This window comes from Budorcas taxicolor, chromosome 2 (assembly GCF_023091745.1).
Source record: "Budorcas taxicolor isolate Tak-1 chromosome 2, Takin1.1, whole genome shotgun sequence".
Lineage (NCBI taxonomy): Eukaryota > Metazoa > Chordata > Mammalia > Artiodactyla > Bovidae > Budorcas > Budorcas taxicolor.
Window position 1 is genome coordinate 141652457 of NC_068911.1, and position 24646 is coordinate 141677102.

The window sequence follows — 24646 nt, forward strand, 5'->3', positions numbered from 1 at the left end:
CCAACATCCACTGGATCATCAAAAAAGCAAGAGAGTTCCAGAAAAACATCTATTTCTGCTTTATTGACTATGCCAAAGCCTTTCACTGTATAGATCACAATAAACTGTGGAAAATTCTGAAAGAGATGGGAATACCAGATCACCTGACCTCCTGAGAAACCTGTATGCAGGTCAGGAAGCAACAGTTAGAACTGGACATGCAACAACAGACTGGTTTCAAATAGTGAAAGGAGTACATCAAGGCTGTATATTGTCACCCTGCTTATTTAACTTATATGCAGAGCACATCATGAGAAACACTGGGCTGGATGAAGCACAAGCTGGAATCAAGATTGCTGGGAGAAATATCAATAACCTCAGATATGCAGATGACACCACCCTTATGGCAGAAAGTGAAGAGGAACTAAAGAGCCTCTTTATGAAAGTGAAAAAGGAGAGTGAAAAAGTTGGCTTAAAGCTCAACATTCAGAAAACGAAGATCATGGCATCTGGTCCCATCACTTCATGGCAAATAGATGGGAAAACAGTAAAAACAGTTGCTGACTTTATTTTTAGGGACTCCAAAATCACTGCAGATGGTGACTGCAGTTACGAAATTAAAACATGCTTACTCCTTGGAAGGAAAATTATGACCAACCTAGCCAGTATATTAAAAAGCAGAGACATTACTTTGCCAACAAAGGTCCATGTAGTCAAGGCTATGGTTTTCCCGGTAGTCACGTATGGATGTGAGAGTTGGACTATAAAGAATGCTGCGAGCTGAAGAATTGATGCTTTTGAACTGTGGTGTTGGAGAAGACTCTTGAGAGTCTCTTGGACTCAACAAGATCCAACCAGGCCATCCTAAAGGAGATCAGTGCTGGGTGTTCATTTGAAGGACTGATGCTAAAGCTGAAACTCCAATACTTTGGCCACCTGATGTGAAGAGCTGACCCATTTTAAAAGACCCTGATGCTGGGAAAGATTGAGGGCAGGAGGAGAAGGGGATAACAGATGATAAGATGGTTGGATGGCATCACTGACTCAATGGACATGAGTTTGGGTAACTCTGGGAGCTGGTGATGGACAGGGAGGCTTTGCATGCTCCAGGCCATGGGGTCACAAAGAGTCGGACACGACTGAGCGACTGAACTGAACTGAATAGATGAAATAAAGAGATGATTAGTGCCAAGCTCTATGAAATAAGAAATTTGAATATTTGTATAGTAACATAGCACCATCTTGTGGAATATTACAGAAACTGTCAGAAAATTTTATTGAACTTCTGTTGTTAAGAACGTAGCATGGTTTGGTCTAACTTCTAAATTTTACTGAAAATAATGTGTAAAAAAAAAGCCCAATGTTTTGAATAAAAAGAATTTATAAAAGTTAGAGAATATCTTACTCAAATGATTATTTTCTGGATAAGGAAACTGGTCTTCCATAATCAAATAACTTAGTATACTTCCATAGTAAGTTTAATAGTGGGTTTTTAGAATTTGTCTATGAAAAATGAAGGTGCATTTATATATATGATCATGCATGTTTAATATATGCAGTTACATATTTCAGTAATAATTTTTTAATCAATTCAGGAAATTTAAATAGAACTTTTTAGTTATAAGAATTTTAGATTTACAGAAAAATTACAAAGATAGAAAGCAGAGCTAATTTTCATAGACAAAAATATAAAATTACTTACATGGATACCAAAATTGTAGAGATGAAGTTATTTGGGTTATTATGTTCAGTTCTGCACATGTAGGTCAGGAGAAACAGAAAAACTGCAACATGTTAAGAATAAATTGCAAATAGGTATATGAGATCATGTGATTCAGCAAACCATTTCACCCAATAAGCTGTGGAGGGAACTGGTGCTGGTAATTGTGGAGAAAACATGGTATCAGGTCAGGAAGTGAGGCTTTATGTGTCTCAATGGCTGCTCTGGGAAATGTAAGTTATGCTTCATTTCATGCAACCGTTAAGGTAAGAATGAGTTCTGATTGACCAAAGGTATAGGAAGACAGTTCTGTTTCATGGCAAATCCCATCATTCTAACTGAAAACAGAATGAGCAATCTGATGAGTAATAAGTTTTCTGTCATAAGGGATACCCATTCAGAAAAATCAGACTCTCCTTGAGAGTTTGGTATGGCAGGGGATACTGTTCAATAGAAAGTTAAGAGATGAAATTTGCTCCTGAAACCACTATTATATATTTGAATTTTTATATTTGTGGTAGAGAAATACCAGTGGGATATAGGTGATTCCAAAACCATGACCAGCTAAGGGTGCTCATTTAAAGGTTAAATGTATTCTGATGTATCTTGTTAGATAGACAGATGCCACTGTGTCTATCTGTGTGTCTCACTGACCAGGAAGGGCAGACAGGAGGAAATCTGTGGGACATTCTGGAATTTTTGAACATGCTCAGACCTGATGAGGATGTTCTGGACTCTGCTGGTGGAAAATGCTGGTCAGTGTTTCTCTAAGAAACCAAAGAGAACACAGCAACTATTCCAAGAACATCCCTTGCTTTCTCATTGACATTTCCTGAGTTGAGATACTATAAAATGTGGAACTTCATAAAATCCAATGCTGAAGACAGTCATTAACATCATAGGATGACTTTGTATCATAACCATAAGAGCAAAGACTTCATCCTAGTAGGCAAATTTGATTTTTAGTGCGTTCAGTCTACTGTTTTAAATCCAAGTGTGCTGAGACCCATTTTCATGTCTACCACCCCTCACAGGACTACCTCAGATGCTCAGTTATATGCTTTGCAGACTGTGATTCTGCATACCAGGCCTTCGCCCACTGCCATGTGCATGCCCTCATCACTCTGCTTGGGCTTGGACACACAAGGTCATGCTGCCCCACAGTGGGGACACCATTCACACTGAGTCCTCAGGTTTAGATGCTCCATGCTGGGTGTGCAGGGTCACCCTGCTCAGCCCATCATGACTTCCATCCTGTGCCTTCTTCCTCCCATATGTATTTCTTCCTCCCCTTGATGGGCTGACTCCCCACATCAGATCTCTTCCCTGCCCGGATTCTCTCGTAACTCTCCTATGATACCGCTAGCTGAGGGCCCTCTGAGTTCAGCTTCCTTTAGTCTTTGTTCTGCACCAAGTTGCCCTTCAAGGCAGATGGCCTTGTATTCTTTAGTCTCTCTTTCTTTCTCTCTCTCCGTCTCTCTCTGTCTGTCTGTCTCTCTTTCCTCCCTACATTTCTCTGCCCTGTCTAAAGCTTTAGGACTAAATTGCTCTGGAAAAATATTTAGGAATGAAAAGAAAGGGAAGAGAAAGGAAGCGGAAGAAAAAGCACACAACTGGTTTGGTTCCACAATGCAAACAACAACAATGACAGACTCAAGTGAAAATGAAGTGTTGTTAAGGCACATGTTTATATATAGAGGTTATTTATATACAAATTGAGTGTTTGTAAATTGGAAGACAAACGATCAATGTATTCCACTGAAAACTCTCCCAAATTAACTAAGACAATGCTGTCAGAAAGAATAATGTATCCAGGAAAAAACATCAGAAAGGATATTGTAACCTGAGTCCACAGGTCTCTATAAATAAACCTTATCAGTCAAATCTTCAAAGTTAACTTTTAGCATATAAATGCATGTACACCTGTGGTGGATTCATGTCAATGTATGGCAAAACCAATACAGTATTGTAAAGTAAAATAAAGTAAAAATAAAAATTTAAAAAAAAAAAGGAAACAAACAAACAAACAAAATAAATAAATGGTATGCACTCTCAGAGCAAAATATACCTTTTCCTAATATGAGAAACTATATATTTTGAGTAAAATAGAAAAATAATATTCAATAAAGCATTTATCACTGAAGTTTCTAAGCCAATGAAAGTTTACATATGACTTCTCAATCCCATTCTTACTTCCGTTCAGTGGTAAAACATGCCCATTTCCCATCTTTAGCATATGTCCACCTCTCATCTTTAGTACAATCAATTGACTGTTTACACTTCATCAAAACTCTAGGCAACACTGTTTGCTATTTCTCTGATGGAACTGCATCTCTTATACTAAAACTCACGTTTGATTAGGTATGCATTTTGGAGAAAGCTGTTTTTAATGCTCCATCCACTTTCCTGATGTCACTCACCTGAAAAATCAATTCAAGAAAGGTGTTGTGAGTAATTTTTAGTATTATCCATTAAGTTTTACTGTACTTTTTATACTGAAGAACTTAAAATTAAGAACTAACTTAATGACAGCTGTCAGAATGTGTACTTCTCTGAAAGCTTCACTGTTAGCATTTTTTCCTATTTGCACTTGTTATTGCTTTGTGAAAGCCTTCCTAGTTTGTCAAATAACTTAAATTTAAGTATTTTTGTAAATTGCTTAAATATAAGTTGTATTCTGTAACTTTTAAAAGGTATATAACTGTTAAATAAAGGGAAATAAAAATACTTTAAATTCTCTGGAAAAAATTAAAATATAAGGCAAACAGCACCATCTACTGATAAATCCACTTATTTATAAGACAGCTTAATTTTATTTCCATGAAAATTAAAGACAAAAATGACAGGAAATATGATTCTATTTATTCTGTGGCCACTCCAAAGATTTTAATTCCTAGTCTGTTGTTGATAGTTGTTATTGATATAATGCAAAAGAAAATAAGATCCATTTTATTAGAAAGAGGTTTCAGTGTGCCAGCTACCAGCTTATTGCCTCTCAGTTCCAAATCCATTCCATTCTTGATTGTACAGCTTATGGAGCTGAATCTTAAAATCGTTTCTCTTTCCAGCCGTCTAGATGGTAAGCTTTGCCAGTAGAGTCATCCTGAGGGACACAGCAGGGTAGAAAGGACCGTCTCTTTTAATTCCCCTGTGCTTTTCTTTTTGTTTTTTTCCTTTCTTGCTTCTACAGCATCCAGCTGACAAGTGGGACTCACAGCTGAACTTACTCCCAGTGAGCTTCCATGACACATCCATGGACTTCTTCCCAGAAAGTTCTGCAGGCAGCACAAGCAACTTCTCAGCAAGTTCAGCAACACCCTCCCTGGGTGACTGCCAACAAGAGGAAAAGATGGGCTCTCTTGAAACATACACAGAATTCTTACTAAAATAGACTATATCCTGAGCCTTAAATAAACTCTCAGTATATTGGAAACAAATGAAATCATGCAAACTATTTTCTCTGACCAAAGTGGAATTGAATCACAAATTAACAAAGGAGAGCTATCTGCAAAATTGCCAAATGTCTAGAAAAGAAATAATATTTCCAAATAACCAGACATCAAAGAAGTTAAAAGAAAAAATTTAAACATTTTGAGCTGAATGAGAATAAAATACAACATATTAAAAATTTGTGAAATATCATCAAGGCTGCCAGTAATTGGTTGTGCACCTATTTGAGACAGTCTTTTAAACGCTCAATGTCTTCATTTACCTGACCACGGTTAGCTGGCTGAGTTGGGCCTCTTCCAACTTTGAGTACTTATGAATTTATAATATGAGAAAGCATTAAATCTGAAAATACAACCTCAATAAAACTTTATAGGTCATAGTGTTAGAGAAAAATTATGACAGATTTAGAATTTTAATTTCCTTATGAAGTATCAACTGACACGGAGTTTTAGTCTTGGCTTGCCATTTTTACTTCATTCCTCAAAACCTAAAGCGCATAGTGTTGGCAGACTAACAAAACACTCATTGTCATATAGCCTCAGGTGCATTAGTGAAGTAAGACACTCTGTAATGTCCTCTGTAATTCTACAGCTGAAAAAAATGTCCAAACGTACAGAAATAAGTGCCCTTGTTACCTCTTGTCAGAAATAAAAAATTATGATTTTGTATTTGTAAATCATATTTTATTTTCTTTTGGGTAAAATAGTTCAAACTCACATTTCAAGTTTTGAAAAATAAAAACAGCAACCTAGAGTTCTTATTGCATGCACATAAAGTTGCTTCAGTCGTGTCCAACTCTGCAACCCTATGGACTGCAGCCTGCCTGGCTCTTCTGTCCTTGGAATTCTCCACGCATGAATATTGGAGTCGGTTGCCATGCCCTCCTCCAGGGGATCTTCCTGACCCATGGATTGAACCCACATCTCTTATGTCTCCTGCACTGGCAGACAGGTTCTTTACTACTAGCACCACCTGGGAAGCTCAGAGTTACCACTAGCTCTAGCTAAAACTGAGCTGTAATATGATAAAATAAAATATTGCAAAATAAATTATTCATAAAAAGAGTTTAAAAGATAACTATTTTTTTCCAGATAAGACTCTCTGGTTGGAAAAGAAAAATTGCACTTTTATAAGCTTGGTCTGATATTTTGAAATTTGCTTAGTAAAAAGCCTTCAAGCTCTTGTCTGCTCTGTCACTGAAGAGGATGAAAAGCTTAAAGTACAGCAAGTACAGGGTAAGAGTCAGGGCAACTAAAAATAAAATACCTCATTAAGCCTTTATTGACTTGAATTAGCTAAAGGTGCCAGGTGCACCAAGTCCTAAGCAAGGTGAAGGTGAGGTGAAGTCGCTTAGTCCTGTCTGACTCTTTGCGACCCCATGGACTGTAACCTACCAGGCTTCTCCATCCATGGGATTCTCCAGGCAAGAGTACTGGAGTGGATTGTCATTTCCTTCTCCAGGGGATCTTCCTGACCCAAGGATTGAACCCGGGTCTCCCGCATTGGAGGCAGACGCTTTAACCTCTGAGCCACCAGGGAAGTCCTAAGCAAAACCAGTCATTATATACCCTTAAAACCAGATGCTCTCAGATAAGAAGTAAAAAATCACTCCAGCTAGAATTGCCACTCATTCTAGACTGATACTAACAATTACATAATTTTAGAAAATTAATTTATTTTACCTTGCTTCATAAACACTGACTTGTAAAATAAAGACTTCTAGTCCTAAAGTCCCTTGGTCTGATGAAAATAGGCATTTTCTTTCTTTTAAAGTTTCTTCTTACATTATCTCTTGCTTAAGCATTATGTGGCTTCTGCTATGATTTAATAACCATTTTATTTGTTTATCACTCCTCCCACCTGAAATCCCATTAAAATGATGGTAAATCTAGGATTTCTCAGCCTCCAAAACTGTGAGAAATAAATTTCTGTTTATAAGCCACCCAGTCTATGGTATTTTGTTATACCAGCACAAATAGGCTAAGATAACTAAATTATTTAATAATTCCAAATATATACACAGATCCTGTTTTTTGAGTACTGTAGAAAGACATTTCATCTAAGTTTACTTTCAAAAGAACAAAAACATTTTAATTGAATATCTAAATATCATAACCTGACCTAAACATCATACCCTAAGATACCATGCTATAAGTAAGGGTACACATTTGTGGCATAAAGTTACAGAAAAATTTAAGCAACTGAAGAAAACCAAACCTATTTAACAGAAGAGAAATATCATATCCCATTCCAGTATAAATGGTGCCAAAATTATGGTATCCAGACCTCTAAGAATAATGTTTAATTTTGATCATTCAAATGGGCCCATGCTGTTCATTTAACTCAGTTTCAGTTCAGTTCAGTCGCTCAGTAGTGTCCGACTCTTTGCGAACCCATGAATCGCAGCACGCCAGGCCTCCCTGTCCATCACCAACTCCCGGAGTTCACTCAGACTCATGTCCATCGAGTCCGTGATGCCATCCAGCCATCTCATCCTCTGTCGTCTCCTTCTCCTCCTGCCCCAAATCCCTCCCAGCATCAGAGTCTTTTCCAGTGAGTCAACTCTTCGCATGAGGTGGCCAAAGTACTGGAGTTTCAGCTTTAGCATCATTACTTCCAAAGAAATCCCAGGGCCGATCTCCTTCAGAATGGACTGGTTGGATCTCCTTGCAGTCCAAGGGACTCTCAAGAGTCTTCTCCAACACCACAGTTCAAAAGCATCAATTCTTCGGAGCTCAGCCTTCTTCACAGTCCAACTCTCACATCCATATACGGCTACTGGAAAAACCATAGCCTTGACTAGACAGACCTTAGTCGGCAAAGTAATGTCTCTGCTTTTCAATATGCTATCTAGGTTGGTCATAACTTTTCTTACAAGGAGTATGTGTCTTTTAATTTCATGGCTGCAGTCACCATCTGCAGTGATTTTGGAGCCCAAAAAAATAAAGTCGGACACTGTTTCCACTGTTTCCCCATCTAGTTCCCATGAAGTGATGGGACCAGATGCCATGATCTTCGTTTTCTGAACGTTGAGCTTTAAGCCAACTTTTTCACTCTCCTCTTTCACTTTCATCAAGAGGCTTTTAATTCCCCTTCACTTTCTGCCATAAGGGTGGTGTCATCTGCATATCTGAGGTTATTGATATTTCTCCCGGCAATCTTGATTCCAGCTTGTGTTTCTTCCAGTCCAGCGTTTCTCATGATGTGCTCTGCATGTAAGCTAAATAAGCAGGGTGACAATACACAGTCTTGACGTACTCCTTTTCCTATTTGGAACCAGTCTGTTGTTCCATGTCCAGTTCTAACTGTTGCTTCCTGACCTGCATACAGATTTCTCAAGAGGCAGGTTAGGTGGTCTGGTATTCCCATCTCTCTCAGAATTTTCCACAGTTTAGCTGAGTGTAAATGACCTAGCTGAGAAATAATGACCTGATTAGTATCAATCCTTATAACAATGCCTTAATTTAAATATCACTTTATAAAAACATGCCAAGATTGAATATACAATAAAGCACATAGATAACTAGAACCAGATTTCCCAAGATGGATTTGGGTCCAACACTTATAAACTGTGTCAACTTTGGCAATTTATTAAAATGTTTTCTACCTTGCTTTCCTCTTTTGAAAAATGAGGAAAATAGTCCCTTTGTTTAAAGATTGTTGTGAGAGTCAAGTTGTTATATGTGAAGAACTTATAACCGTGTCCAGCATGAAAAGTCTTAGGTGTTTTTACATGAATTTCTTATTTAGCCTAAAAAACAAAACAAAAACCTTAGCGGAATTTGTTGTTTAGTTGCTCAGTCATGTTTGACTCTTTGCGAGCCCATGGACTGTAGCCTGAGAGGCTCCTCTGTCCATGGTATTTCCCAGCGAAGAATGCTGGAGTGGGCTGATATTTCCTTCTCCAGGGGATCTTCCCAACCTAGGGATCGAATGCATGTCTCGCGTCTCCTGCGCTGACAGGCAGATTCTTTGCCACTAAGCCACCTGGGAAGGCTCTTAGTGGCGTTAGAATGCTGTTATTCTCCATACATAGAGAAGAGGACAAAACTAGAGCTTGTCTCTTTACCAAGAGTCAGGGAGTTGCAAATTAGTCCATGTCCGAAAACTGTCAAGAAAAAGGTTGCAAATAAATCTAACCAACAGCTTAAGTTTGACCCTGAGCAAAGACTGCAAGCTTAGGTTTCTAATTAAGAAAAAAATATGCATAACATTGACCTTACATGGCTTTATTATGTTTGAAACGTGTTTATATCGTGTCCGTTTTTCAATTTTTTATACAAAATGTATTTACTGAGACATATTTTCGTTGAAGACTATGTAGAGCCTTTGTCCACGGTGCCTGCTTTCTTCCACAACCCTCAGCAGTTCCATACTCACCCTAGCTTGCTCTGTTCTCACATAAAATTGTAAGACTTAATTGATAGAGTGATAATTCTTTCAGAGGTCCTGTACACCATGTGCTTTACATAAAATATTGGTCTTACAATAAACCAATTAGGAAGATATTAACTTCGTTGCACAGATAAGAATTCCGAGGCTGAGATGTTCAATAATACGTTGAAAGTTGTGAGGCAGTGAAGGAGAAAGTGAGGTTCTGACTGCTGTGTCCTCATTACAGAGAGCGTTCTTTGCAAGATGAAACAGCCTCTCAAAGACTTTAAATTGTAAAGAAAAATCTACTCTCACCATCACCAAGTCTGTTTCTCTACTCCCCCTTTAAGAAATAATCATCCTGAATTAACTGAACAATGTAAAAAGTTGTTATATGAGTGTTGCATTACAGTTACATAACACCTATATGCAGAAAAAAGTTTAAAAACAACCGAAGGGCATTAGGAAAACATGTTCTTTGACATTTCCAATTCACCCTATGTCCACTGCCATGCAAACAGCCCAGGGTAGCCTGCTGAAGGCTGAGACATGTCACTGGCATCTCCTTGGCTAATAGCTATTCAAGAACAGCCATAGAAAGCCACTAGAGGAGGCAATTTGCCTCAAGGCTTCCGTTGCAAACACTTTAGGACTGTAGAGCATACATTTGTCCTGCAGAGGGCACCAGTGACCCAGACAGCAGAATTCAGTGCCTCTCATAAGATAGCCTTGGGAGGAAAAACTCCCCTTACCCCATGTACTGGCTGTGGACTGTGGGGGGTCACTGAATGCCAGTGCTACCATTTCCTCTCCTGGAGATCTGAGTATCATTTAAGACTTTCATGGCAGAGTTTTCACATTTTTATCAAATATTTGATAATCATCTATTTTGATATATGATGAAAAGTGAAAGTGAAGTCACTAAGTCGTATCCAACTCTGTGATCTCATGGACTGTAGCCTACCAGGTTCCTCCCTCCATGAGATTTTCCAGGCAAGAGTACTGGAGTGGGTTGCCATTTCCTTTGCCAGAGGATATTCCCGACACGGGGATCCAATCCGGGTCTCCTGCATTGTAGGCAGATGAGCCACCATCTGAGCCACCAGATAGATATATTTATATATCATATATTTGCATACTGTAGTTACATTGAAAACTCTGCAAACTGTTTAGATCATTATTTTTATTTTTAGAGAAAATCAACATTTTTAGAACATTGGGATGCACTTCAAGTTCTAAAACCATTCAATCCCCAATATTATAATACAAAAATGTTAATAGTGAAACTTCCTTACTTTACCCTTCCCAAAAGACCTAGCTGATCTAGTAGAAACCCCAATTCACATACTTAAATACTGTTAAATTGCTTTTTGTAAATATATTTCTTCCTTATTAAGCTAACATCCTTTTATTCACTCAGGTTGTTTCCTAGGAAGGGAATATTAAACATAAGAGCAAAGCTGATGAAGTGTATGCTCTTTGGCATCAAACTGACCTGGGGCTAAATTCTACTTCTGCCACTTAGTAGCTGTGTAACCTTGAGAAGTCACATTACATCTATGAGCCTCAATTCTTTCATCTGTAAGGAAAATAAGGATACTTGCTTCACATAACATTGTGAGAATCAAATTACATAATGCACAGAAATGCTTAGCACACTGTTGAGTGTGGTTATATAACTGATTAGCTAGATCATATTGATTTGTCACTAACATGGTAGTAATATTTGTGTGGTGCTTGTGGCAGGGAGGACAAAAACTTTGATATGTGTCACTTACTCTAATATGTGAACTATTCAATATTTTATATGGTTTTTAGCAAAATCTTTGACCCCGAAGATTCGCTTTCAAAGAAGAAAATATTTTTAGGGCAAGGGCAGAGTGTAGTTATTTACATATCTATTTGCAAATAAAATATAACTTCCAAAATACTAGAAAAATTTATTCTCTTGGAAGTTTTGCAAGATTAATCCTTATAATTTGGACATTTGATTAAAAATTGAATACATTTATAATTTGATAAATGATTTAGTTTATAAAAATAATTCATTAATTAAATTTAACTGTATCTGAAGTTTTGTCTGAATTATGAAACGGTGTGAACTACCAAACTTTCACCAAGTTTGGAACAATCTATTATTAAAATAACGGCTTCCCAGGTGGCACTAGTGGTAAAGAACCTGCCAGCCAGTGCAGGAGATAAAAGAGATGAGGGTTTGATACCTGGGTTGGGAAGAGCCCCTGGAAGAGGGCATGGCAATCCACTCCGATATACTTGCCTGGAGAATCCCGTTGACAGGAGCCTGATGGGCTACAGTCCATAGGGTCACAAAGAGTTTGACACAACTGAAATAAATTAGCACACATTATTAAAATAAGAATGTTAAGTAGGGACTTATAAGCTTGAGTTCAATCCAACGATCATGAACTGAGCAAAATAAAGAAATTTTATAATCATCAATTAGACCAAACCACATTAACTACCTGTCAATAGCATTTATGCATCAAATTACAGACCATTAAAATAAAACTGCAAAAATTGTAAATGGGATTAGATAGAAACAAAATAGTCGGGAACAACCTCATCTCTGTGAGCTCAGCACAAAGTGAGATCTAAAACAGAGAATCCAAATTTAAAAAATGACTGAGCAGGTCTTACAGATAGGTATCATAAACTGAAAATTAATTGATGCATTTTATTTTTCTATAATTATCCATGACATTTCTAAATACTATTTTCAAGATAAATTTCTTGCGTTATTGACTATGCCAAAGGCTTTGACTGTATGGATCACAAGAAACTGTGGAAAATTCTGAAAGAGATGGGAATACCAGACCACCTGACCTGCCTCTTGAGAAATCTGTATGCAGGTCAGGAAGCAACAGTTAGAACTGGACATGCAACAACACACTGGTTCCAAATAGGAAAAGGAGTACATCAAGGCTGCATATTGTCACCCTGCTTATTTAACTTATATGCAGAGTACATCATGAGAAACGCTGAACTGGAAGAAACACAAGCTGGAATCAAGACTGCCAGGAGAAATATCAATAACCTCAGATATGCAGATGACACCACCCTTATGGCAGAAAGTGAAGAGGAGCTAAAAAGCCTCTTTATGAAAGTAAAAGAGGAGAGCGAAAAAGTTGGCTTAAAGCTCAACATTCAGAAAACGAAGATCATGGCATCTGGTCCCATCACTTCATGGGAAATAGATGGGGAAACAGTGGGAACAGTGTCCGACTTTATTTTGGGGGGCTGCAAAATCACTGCAGATGGTGACCACAGCCATGAAATTAAAAGACGCTTACTCCTTGGAAGAAAAGTTATGACCAACCTAGATAGCATATTCAAAAGCAGAGACATTACTTTGCCGACGAAGGTCCGTCTAGTCAAGGCTATGGTTTTTCCTGTGGTCATGTATGGATGTGAGAGTTGCACTGTGAAGAAGGCTGAGCGCCGAAGAATTGATGCTTTTGAACTGTGGTGTTGCACAAGACTCTTGAGAGTCTCTTGGACTGCAAGGAGATCCAACCAGTCCATTCTGAAGGAGATCAGTCCTGGGATTTCTTTGGAAGGAATGATGCTAAAGCTGAAACTCCAGTACTTTGGCCACCTCATGCGAAGAGTTGACTCACTGGAAAAGACTCTGATGCTGGGAGGGATTTGGGGCAGGAGGAGAAGGGGATGACCGAGGATTAGATGGCTGGATGGCATCACTGACTCGATGGACGTGAGTCTGAGTGAACTCCGGGAGTTGGTGATGGACAGGGAGGCCTGGCATGCTGTGATTCATGGGGTCGCAAAGAGTCGGACATGACTGAGTGACTGAAATTAACTGAACTGAACTGAAATGTTAACTTCACTATTATGTTATTGTTGATAGTAATATTAACAAAAATATAAATAACAGGAATAAAATTTGCAATTAACATACAACACCTATAAGAAAAAATTTTCAAGTAGTTGAGGGGCATAAGGAAGACTTATTCTTTGAAACTTTCAGTCCTCCCTGTGACCACTACCACATAAACAGTGCTGGCTGGCCTACTAATGATGAGAGACGTCCCTATCATCACACCAGCTAACACCAATGACCAGACACAGGAATGAAGGTATTCTAGGCAATCCAGCCCCAGGCAACCTGCCAGCTGACCCCAGAATAGTCATGTGGTTGATGCATTAAAATGACAGACATTTGCTGTGTTAAACCATTAAATTTTTGATTGGTTTCTTACACAGCAAAGTCTAACTGATACAAGACTTAGGCAAGAACAAAGACAAGCTCACACTCTTTCTTCTGACATGACCTCTTTTGGGCATAGGAGAAACACACAGCTTTGCCCTGCTGAACTTCTGAGTGTAGCACAGTTCTGAAGCCACAACAACCTCCCTTCTATCAGCCCCAGAAAGGCAGCCTAGGACTTGCCCTTGGAGTTTTCTCAAGCACAAATCAGATGGCCATAGGAAGGGAATGTATTGAGTTGGCCAAAAAGTGCATTTGGACTTTTCCATACCATTTTAACAGAAAAAAACGAACTTTCTGGCCAACCCAATATTAAGCTCTCCAAGTTCTTTTCTTGCATCCCCTTGATTTGCCTGAAAAAAAAAAAAACAGAAAAGGAAAAGCACTTTGCTTTTTGCAGTTTGGAAAAACAATAGAACACTAACACCCTTTTCAAAAATTCTATTTGAATTTCTTATCTATTTTCTTAGCCTATCCAAGATCTATTAGAGGTAAGTAACTAACCAATGATGGAAACCAATATTCTGATACAACCTTTTTTACATCTCATGTCTCACTGTGGGTTGTGCACCTGTCATTATATTGCCTCAGCCAAAACTGGGTCTAAAATAGCTCCATTATAACGTCCTTTATCATGATTTTATAGAATCTTTGCAGACAGGAGAACTTTGCCATTTTATTCAAAATGAAGATGCTCTAAAGAGAAATGATGATGTGTTATATCTTATTTAATCTGGCTATTGTTCCTTGTGCTTCTCCGTTCAAACTCCTACTGCTAAACCCACAAGTGCTCCGTAATCCTAAACCCACTGTTTCATTTCAGTCCTCCTATCACTCAACTTCTCAGGAGTATTAAACGCAGTAGAAATAGTTGGCACAGTTGGTTTGCAGGACACAATATGATCCTGATTTTCTTCCTACTTTGTGAGCTAATTTTGCTCAACTTTGTTGCATTTACCACCTCCTTTTGATCTCTAAATGTCGGAGTTCTCTAGGTCTTTATCTCCTGTCATTAAACTCATACAGTAACATGACTTTAAATACCATCCATACTCTAGTGATTTTCACATTTATATGCCCCGCTCTGTCCTCCTCTTCTGACTTCCATAATTAATTGTCTACTTGATATCTCTACTTGGATATCTCATAGTTATTTCACAAATAATATGTCAAACACAACTTGATCCCCTTCTATAAATCTATTCTTCACTTTTTCTTTGATATTTCAGTAAATAATACTGTCATCAGTTGCTCAAGCTAAAACCTTTGACATCATCTGTGAGTCTCCCTTTTCTCTCTTCCCCATCATTTCATAACAAAATTCTACTTTCAAACTAGCCAAATACAACTACTTCTTACCAATTTCCTTCCTACTACCTGAGTCCAAGTCACTATATCTCACACTCAGATGATTGGGTAGTGAGGGTAGTAACTCCTAAAAACATACCAAGTCATTTCCCTGCTGAAAATCTTCCAATAATTTTTCTTAACATATAGGGAAAAAACCACAAGTCTTTCTACAGCCTTTTGGACCATATGTAATCTGATCAACCTATTCAATTCCATCTGTTGCTTATTCCCATTTGCTCACTCTTCAAGTCACAGTGGCCCTTTCTGGTTCCAGAACATATCAAACCTGTGCCTGAGTGAGGATTTGCATTTGCTGTCCCATCTGCCTGGAACTCTTTTAAAATTAATTTTTATTAGATTATAGTTGCTTTACAATGTTCTGTTAGTTTCCACTGTACAGCAAAATGAATCAGCCATACATATACATATATCCACTCTTTTTTAGATTTCCTTCCCATTTAGGTTATCACAGTGCATTAAGTAGAGTTCCTTATGCTATTCAGTATGTTCTCTTTAGTTGTCTATTTTACACATAGTGTCAATCAGTCAGTTAGTTCAGTCGCTCAGTTGTGTCTGACTCTGCGACACCATGGACTGCAGCATGCCAGGCTTCCCTCTCCATCACCAAATCCCAGAGATTGTTCAAACTCATGTCCATCAAGTCAGTGATGCCATCCAACCATCTCATCCTCATCCTCTGTCATCCCCTTCTCCTCCTGCCTTCAGTCTTTCCCAGCATCAGGGTCTTTCCCAATGAGTCAGTTCTCCTCACCAGGTGTCCAAAGTACTGGCATTTCAGCTTTAACATCAGGACTTCCAATTAATATTCAGGACTGATTTCTTTTAGGATGGACTGGTTGGATCTCCTCACTGTCCAAGGGACTCTCAAGAGTCTTATCCAACACCACAATTCAAAAGCATCACTTCTTCAGCGCTCAGCTTTCTTTATAGTCCAAATCTTACATCCATACATGACTACTGGAAAAACTTATAGCTTTCAATAGATGGACCTTTATTGACGAAGTGATGTCTCTGCTTTTTAATATGCTGTCTAGGTTGGTCATAGCTTTTCTTCCAAGGAGCAAATGTTTTTTAATTTTGTGGCTGCAGTCATTGTCTGCAGTGATTTTGGAGCGCAAGAAAGTAAAGTCTGTCACTGTTTCCATTGTTTCCCCATCTACTTGCCATGAAATGATGGGACTGTATGCCATGATCTTCTTTTCGAATGCTGAGTTTTAAGCCAGGCTTTTCACTCCCCTCTTTCACTTTCATGAAGAGGCTCTTTAGTTTTTCTTCACTTTCTACCATAAGGGTGGTGTCTTTTGCATATCTATTGATATTTCTCCCAGCAATCTTGATATTATTAATATCAAATTATTGATATTTCTTCTGGCAATAGTATCAATAATATATATGTATTAACCCCAATCTTCCAGTTTCTCATATTCCCCTCCACCCCCACGGAATCCACACATTTGTTCTCTATATCTGTGTCTCTATTTCTACTTTGCAAATAAGATCATCTATACTATTTTTCTAGATTCCACATATGTGTGTTAATATATGATGTTTGTTTTTCTCTTTCTGACTTATTTCACTCTGTATGACAATCTCTTAGTCCATTCAAGTCTCTGCTAATGACCCAGTTTCATTCCTTTTATGGCTGAGTAATAGTCCATTGTAGGAGAAGGCGATGGCACCCCACTCCAGTACTCTTGCCTGGAAAATCCCATGGATGGAGCAGCCTGGTAGGCTGCAACCCATGGGGTTGCAAAGAGTTGGACACAACTGAGCGACCTCACTTTCACTTTTCACTTTCATGCATTGGAGAAGGAAATGGCAACCCACTCCAGTGTTCTTGCCTGGAGAATCCCAGGGACGGTGGAGCCTGGTGGGCTGCCGTCTATGGGATCGCAGAGTTGGACACGACTGAAGCAACTTAGCAGCAATAGTCCATTGTATGTACGTACCACATCTTCTTTATCCATTCCTTTGCTGATGGACATTCAGGTTGCTTCCATGTCCTGGTGACTGTAAACAGCGCTGCTACAAGGGCTTTCCTGGTAATTCAGTGGTAAAGAACTGCCTTCCGATGCAGGAAACAAAGAAGATTCAGATTTGACCCCTGGGAAGATTCCCAGGGGGAGGAAATGGCAACCCACTCCAGTATTTTTGCCTGGGAAATCCCATGGACAGAGGAAGTCCATGCGGTTGAAAGAGGCAGACACAACTTAGTGTTGGAGCACGTCTGAATGCTGGGGTACATGTGTCTTTTTCAACTATGGTTTTCTCTGGGTATATTCCCAGTAGTGGAATTGCTGAATGATACAGTAGTTGTATTTTAGTTTATTTTAAAGATGCCTGGAACTATTAACAGGCATTTCCATGGAGTGCTCTTTCACTTGTTATGATCTTCATTCAAATATCACCACTTTAAAGCAGCTTTCTCTCCTTTCCTTCTCTCTCTATCCTTTTCTACTTTGCCCTTAAAGTACCTGGCATTTCCAAGACACTGACATGATACATTATATCTATTTGTAAATTTCCTATCTACTTGATAGAATACAAATTTATGAGGGATGTTTTATATATAACTGTGCAGACACAACTGAGCGATTTCACTTTCATGCATTGGAGAAGGAAATGGCAACCCACTCCAGTATTCTTGTCTGAAGAATCCCAGGGATGGGGGAGCCTGGTGGGCTGCCATCTATGGGGTCGCACAGAGTCGGACACTACTGAAGAGACTTAGCAGCAGCAGCAGTGCCACATATATACATCTTAAATGAAATAACATTTTGGCCCATAGGCAAAAATTCAAACACCATGAATAAAGTCAAAAGAAAATAATCAAGCTGTGAAAACAAAAGGTTGCATACATGTGATGCACATAAAGCTAATTAACTAACAACATAAAATGTGTAGGTCAATAGCATATAGGTCAATAAGAAAAATATACATGTAAAAAAATAAAATCAGGACATGAATAAGCAATTTATAAGATGAGAAGTACAAATATCCAGTAAACTTTTGAAGAGGTGAAGGGGCTATAGGCATTTCACAAGCACTACCTCAAGCAATCCTTGAAATAACCCAGTATGGTATGTTTCATTATGATGGTCACCACATAGATAAAAAAATAAATCTAAGATGAAGAGATGTTAAGCAATTTGCCAAAGACCAGAATACTAGGTTCAGATGTATATATTATGAGATTGAAAAATTCTAATTTTATCTCTATGTGGTAAAGATAGGGAAATCATTTTGTAGAGTGTGACTCCGTTCATGACAATGGCACATTAAAGCTATGATGCCCATAGCGGCACGAATGTACAAATGTACAGGAAAAGTGTCTGGAAGGGTAAAGACAAAACTGATTGACGTGGTTCCCTCTGGGGATAAAATCTATAGCGGCTGGAAGAGTCACCACGTTTTAACTTATTAGTTTTCATGAGTAATTGATTTTTTAACAATGATAAAATACTTATACATTACTTTACCAGCAAGGAGAGATAAGAAAGCCTTCCTCAAAAAAAAAAAAAAAAAAAGAAAGCCTTCCTCAGTGATCAATGTAAAGAAATAGAGGAAAACAATAGAATGGGAAAGACTAGAGATTTCTTCAAGATAAAAATACCAGGGAAATTTTCATGCAAAGATGGGCACAATAAAGAACAGAAATGGTATGAACCTAACAGAAGCAGAAGATATTAAGAAAAGGTGACAAGAATACACAGAAGAACTATACAGAAAAGATCTTCATGACCCAGATAATCACGATGGTGTGATCACTCACCTAGAGTCAGACATCCTGGAATGTGAAGTCAAGTGGGCCTTATCAAGTATTACTACAAACAAAGCTAGTGGAGGTGATGGAATTTCAGCTGAGCTACTTCAAATCCTAAAAGATGATGCTGTGAAACTGCTGCACTCAATATACCAGCAAATCTGGAAAACTCAGTAGTGGCCACAGGACGGAAAAGGTCTGTATTCATTCCAATCCCAAAGAAAGGCAATGCCAAAGAATGTTCAAGCTACTGAACAATTGCACTCATCTCACACGCACTAGCAAAGTGATGCTCAAAATTCTCCGAACCAGGCTTCAACAGTACGTGAACTGTGAAATTCCAAATGTTCAATCTGGACTTAGAAAAGGCAGAGGAACCAGAGATCAAATTGCTAACATCCGTTCAGTTCAGTTCAGTTCAGTCGCTCAGTCGTGTCCGACTCTTTGTGACCCCATGAATCGCAGCACACCAGGCCTCCCTGTCCATCATCAACTCCCGGAGTTCACTCAGACTCACGTCCATTGTGTCGGTGATGCCATCCAGCCATCTCATCCTCTGTCGTCTCCTTCTCCTCCTGCCCTCAATCCCTCCCAGCATCAAAGTCTTTTCCAATGAGTCAACTCTTCGCATGAGGTGGCCAAAGTATTGGAGTTTCAGCTTTAGCATCATTTCTTCCAAAGAAATCCCAGGGTTGATCTCCTTCAGAATGGACTGGTTGGATCTCCTTGCAGTCCAAGGGACTCTCAAGAGTCTTCTCCAACACCACAGTTCAAAAGCATCAGTTCTTCGGTGCTCAGCTTTCTTCACAGTCCAACTTTCACATCCATACATGACTACTGGAAAAACCATAGCCCTGACTAGACGGACCTTAGTCAGCAAAGCAATGTCCCTGCTTTTGAATATACTGTCTAGGTTGGTGCTAACTTTTCTTCCAAGGAGTAAGCATCTTTTAATTTCATGGCTGCAGTCACCATCTGCAGTGATTTTGGAGCCCCCCAAAATAAAGTTTGACACTGTTTCCACTGTTTCCCCATCTATTTCCCATGAAATAATGGGACCAGATGCCATGATCTTCGTTTTCTGAATGTTGAGCTTTAAGCCAACTTTTTTACTGTCCTCTTTCACTTTCATCAAGAGGCTTTTTAGTTCCTCTTCAGTTTCTGCCATAAGGGTGGTGTCATCTGCATATCTGAGGTTAGTTAGATCATAGTAAAAGCAAGAGGGTTCTAGAAAAACATCTACTTCTGCCTTATTGACTACACCAAAGCCCTTGACTTGTGTGGATCACAATAAACTGTGGAAAATTCTGAAAGAGATGGGAATACCAGACCACCTGACCTGCCTCCTGAGAAATCTTATGCAGTTCAAGAAGCAACATTTGGAACTGGATGTGGAATAACAGACTGGTTCCAAATCGGGAAAGGAGTACGTCAAGGCTATATATTGTCACCTTGCTTATTTAACTTTTATACAAAGTACATCATGCTAAATGACAGGCTGGATGAAGCACAAGCTGTAATCAAGATTTCTGGGAGAAATATCAGTAACCTCAGATATGCAGATGACACCACCCTTATGGCAGAAAGTGAAGAACTAAACAGCCTCTTGGTGAAAATGAACGAGGAGAGTGAAAAAGTTGGCTTAAAACTCAACATTCAAAAAATGAAGATCATGGCATCCAGTCTCATCACTTCATGGCAAATATATAGGTAAACAGTGGAAACAGTGAGAGACTTTATTTTGGGGGAGCTCCAAAATCACTGCAGATGGTGATTGCAGCCATGAAATTAAATGGCACTTGCTCCTTTGAAGAAAAGCTATGATCAACCTAAATAGCATATTAAAAAGCAAAAACATTACTTTGCCAACAAAGGTCTGTCTAGTCAATGCTATGGTTTTTCAAGTAGTCATGTATGGATGTAAGAGTTGGACTATAAAGAAAACTGAGCACCAAAGAATTGATGCTTTTGAACTGTGGTGTTGGAGAAGACTCTTGAGATTATCTTGGACAGGAAGGATATCCAACCAGTCTATCCTAAAGGAAATCAGTCCTGAATATTCATTGAAAGGACTGATGTTGAAGCTGAAACTCCAATACTTTGGCCTCCTGATGCGAGGAACTAACCCCTTTGAAAGACCCTGATGCTGGGAAAGATTGAAGGAGGGAGGAGAAGAGCATGACAGAGGATGAGATGGTTGGATGGCATCACCAACTCGATGGACATGAGTTTGAGTAAGCTCTGGGAGTTGGTGATGGACAGGGAAGCCTGGTGTGCTGCAGTCCATGGAGTCACAAAGAGTCAAACTGGACGGAGTGACTGAACTGAACTGAACTTTTATAACTTAACAATTCCTAGTTAAAACATAAAAATTACTTTTGAGGGAGAGTAAAATGAATCTTGCTGTCTTTAAAAATTAATCTTTAATTCTCCATTCTTTGTAGGGTACAAAGACAAAGCCTAAGGGGGCTATGCATGAGAGACTTCTGTTTCCACATCATATTAATTTGCCTCTCTCCTTTTTGTTTAGGAAAAAAAAAAATGTTTGATGAATATACAGACTACATTCAGATCTTAATAACTGATGCCACAAAATATAGAGTTGGCTAAAAATTTCATTCAGGTTTTTTTCTATAAGATGTCCCCAATGAAATTTTTGGCCAGTCCAATACACAGTGAAAACTGACATGTGGAATTGAATAGGTCAGTGTCACATGTCAGGAAATAACTATTCGACATGCTCATCCACAAGGTCCATCTTAATTCATTGCCATCAGAAGTTAAATGGGAAGCTAACATCCAATGTCTGTCCTCTAGGAAATGCATAAGGTGTTAATACAAATATTCCCCTGCTGTTTCTCCTGCAAGAGGAACTACTCAGGAAAAAGAAATTGAGGTCTAGAGAATTCTCAGCATCTTGATCAGTACTCTTAGAAGAGTCCTCTCTACAGTCTTATAGCAAAATTTACTCATAAGTTGTAACCTAGATGAACTGCTCTATACCTGGGCATCAGGGCACTGGAAAGGATGAGAAATCTTATTTTTATCTGCTTATACTTATACAAAGAAACTTTAGAACAATACATTAAATATTGATATTAGTGGTTCTCTGTGGGAATGGGAGGTGGGGACCATGCCAATTATAGCAGAAATGTGAGACATTTTATGAATCATATAAATATACATATTCAGAAATATTTTAACTATAAATAATGCACCAAAGAAAACTATATTGGATATAATGATGCTTGATGACAGATTCTGAGGCCAATAAAACAGCAGAGTTGGAGATCCTTTTGCCTCTGAGCCACCTCATTGGAAAAGACCCTGATGCTGGGAAAGATTGAAGGCAGGAGGAGAATGAGGAGACACACAGAAATTTGAGATGGTTGGATGGCATCACCAACTCAATAGACAAGCGTTTGAGCAAACTCCAGGAGATGGAGGAGGACAGTGAAGCCTGGCTTGCTGCAGTCCACGGCATCTCAAACAGTTGGACAACTTAGCAACTAAACAACAAAGCTTTGGTTAAAAAAAAAAAAAAAAAGCTTGCTGGGTCAGTTCACGTGATTTGCCTACAGTTTATAGACTTTATTGTTTTCCTAGGTAGAATCCAGGATCAGGATCTTCTTTAAAACATCCCATTAATTATCTATTAAAAGGTTGATAGTTCTAAGAGACAGTCTCTTCTGATGCAGAATCACTATTATCATATCCATTTCTCCTAATTAGCTCTTTGCTCTGTCATGTTTCTCCTGGGATGAAGTGAAACATAAAACTATCTTATCTTCAGACTTAAAAAATTACAAATGAGCTTGCTATATTCCTTAAAATTTCTAAACATATTTTCTTTTTAACACTGGAAGATTGGGTTCCTCAACTCTGGGAAACGAATTGAATTGAGGTATTCCTGAACTTTACTGTCCTGCCTCAGCTCCAAGAGAGAAGACTTGAGGGTTTTTTAGAGTTCATCAGTTATTGTGCTAGACTGAATTTCCCAGAAGCTGATCTTACAAAGAGGAAAAGAGATTCTATGCACAAATATTCAGGAAGTGCTCCCCAACTGATCCTGCAAGGGGACCCTGAAGTATGGGGTACTCTGCAGAGCTGTCCCTAGCAGGGATGAGGGAACTGAAATTTAATATTCCCATAGGGGAGTGCTGGGCCACATAAACTAGGCCTAGGGCAGTGGGCTGAAAGAAAGCCTTAGGTCTGGCCATTGAAAACATTCTGAAAGCCAAGGAGTGAAATGTGTTTGGGAAGTAGGCAGGGAAGGAAAGTACAGAAATGTACTAATGGATTAGGGGTTGGGAATGCAGTGCCAACATTATCTTACATGATTATTCAACAGATCTTAATCCTAGACTCAGAATGTATTTACATATAATCCTTGTATTATATAATACGTGGGGACAGAATACATATTTAGTAGTTTTGTATGTTCATGTGAATTTAGACATTTTATTTCCCCACATAAGGAGTGTGATAGCTATTTATGTGAACACTTTATGCTCTTACATCCTGGGATTCAGATATAAATTTTAAATGCAGTAAGAGTAGCTTTCTAATCCTAAATTTCTGATGCAGCAGTCAGTCTCTTTTCATGCAGATCTAAAATTAAAAATTTTATTTCAAGGTTTATTTTGGGTGTCTATCCAAACCATTAGTTACCCCAAATCCTTTTAGAAAATAGATGAACTACAAGACATTTAAACAACTAGAAAATCATATTTAAATGCATGTATTTAAATGCTTTTTATCCTGCATTCTCCATTGCTATCCAATATTCGATATTAGACATCAACTCGGCAAAGTAACTCTGAACCATACTTATATTACAAAATAATTCTAGCACACCTCAAAAGTGACAGTACAAGAGTAGTTCTAAGGAAATCCAGGTGTGAGAGTTTGGGTAGGAGCAACAGCATCCACCAATGGACTGGTCAATTACAAACAAAACTGGAGTACACAGCAGCTAGAGGCAATAAACGTTTCCGCTGTTTTCTATGCAATATATCTCAGAAATGTAGCAAATAACATTTTCCTCAAGCCCTCAGGCTCCTAACTAAAAGCTCATTTCCTCTGTTTGAACCGTGGAAGGTCTGCAGGCTTATCCCAACTTGGCAGTCCTCAGATAGAAGCCTGACTCAACAACCAGCTTCCTATTGTCTCTTTCTTTAAACTTTATCAGTGTAGGGAACCAGTGGCTCTTCATATGAGTGTGATAATTACCCATAACAAACGACTCTCAGAGTTATTTGATGACAAAAACAACAGCAACACTATGGCAAGAAGGAAATAATGTCTCAACAGCCTTACCATGAAATGTAAACGTGTTAGTGGCAAAAGCATTTCTGGGTTTTAGTCTTGTACTTTTTGACTTATATTCATATTTAATTAACTGAGCACCTTCTAAGCATATTAACATATTTAATCCTGGAAGCATCCCTGAGAGACAGATATAATTTTCCTCATTTTATACTAATAGATCATTGAAGCTCTGGGATAATAATAGCTTGTGCAAGATAATGGTACAAAATTGAAGTTATTTATAAAAGATGTATATTAGACGTGCTATTTAGACCACTCAGGATCTCAAGAAATAAAAATCCCAGATTATCCATAATTGTATATGTTTATTGCAAGGATGAAGGTGCATGGGGTGGGAGCAGTAATCACTTTATGCAACACATCAACTAGGGTTCAGTTATCCAAATTTCATGACAGAGATGAGTCTTCATAA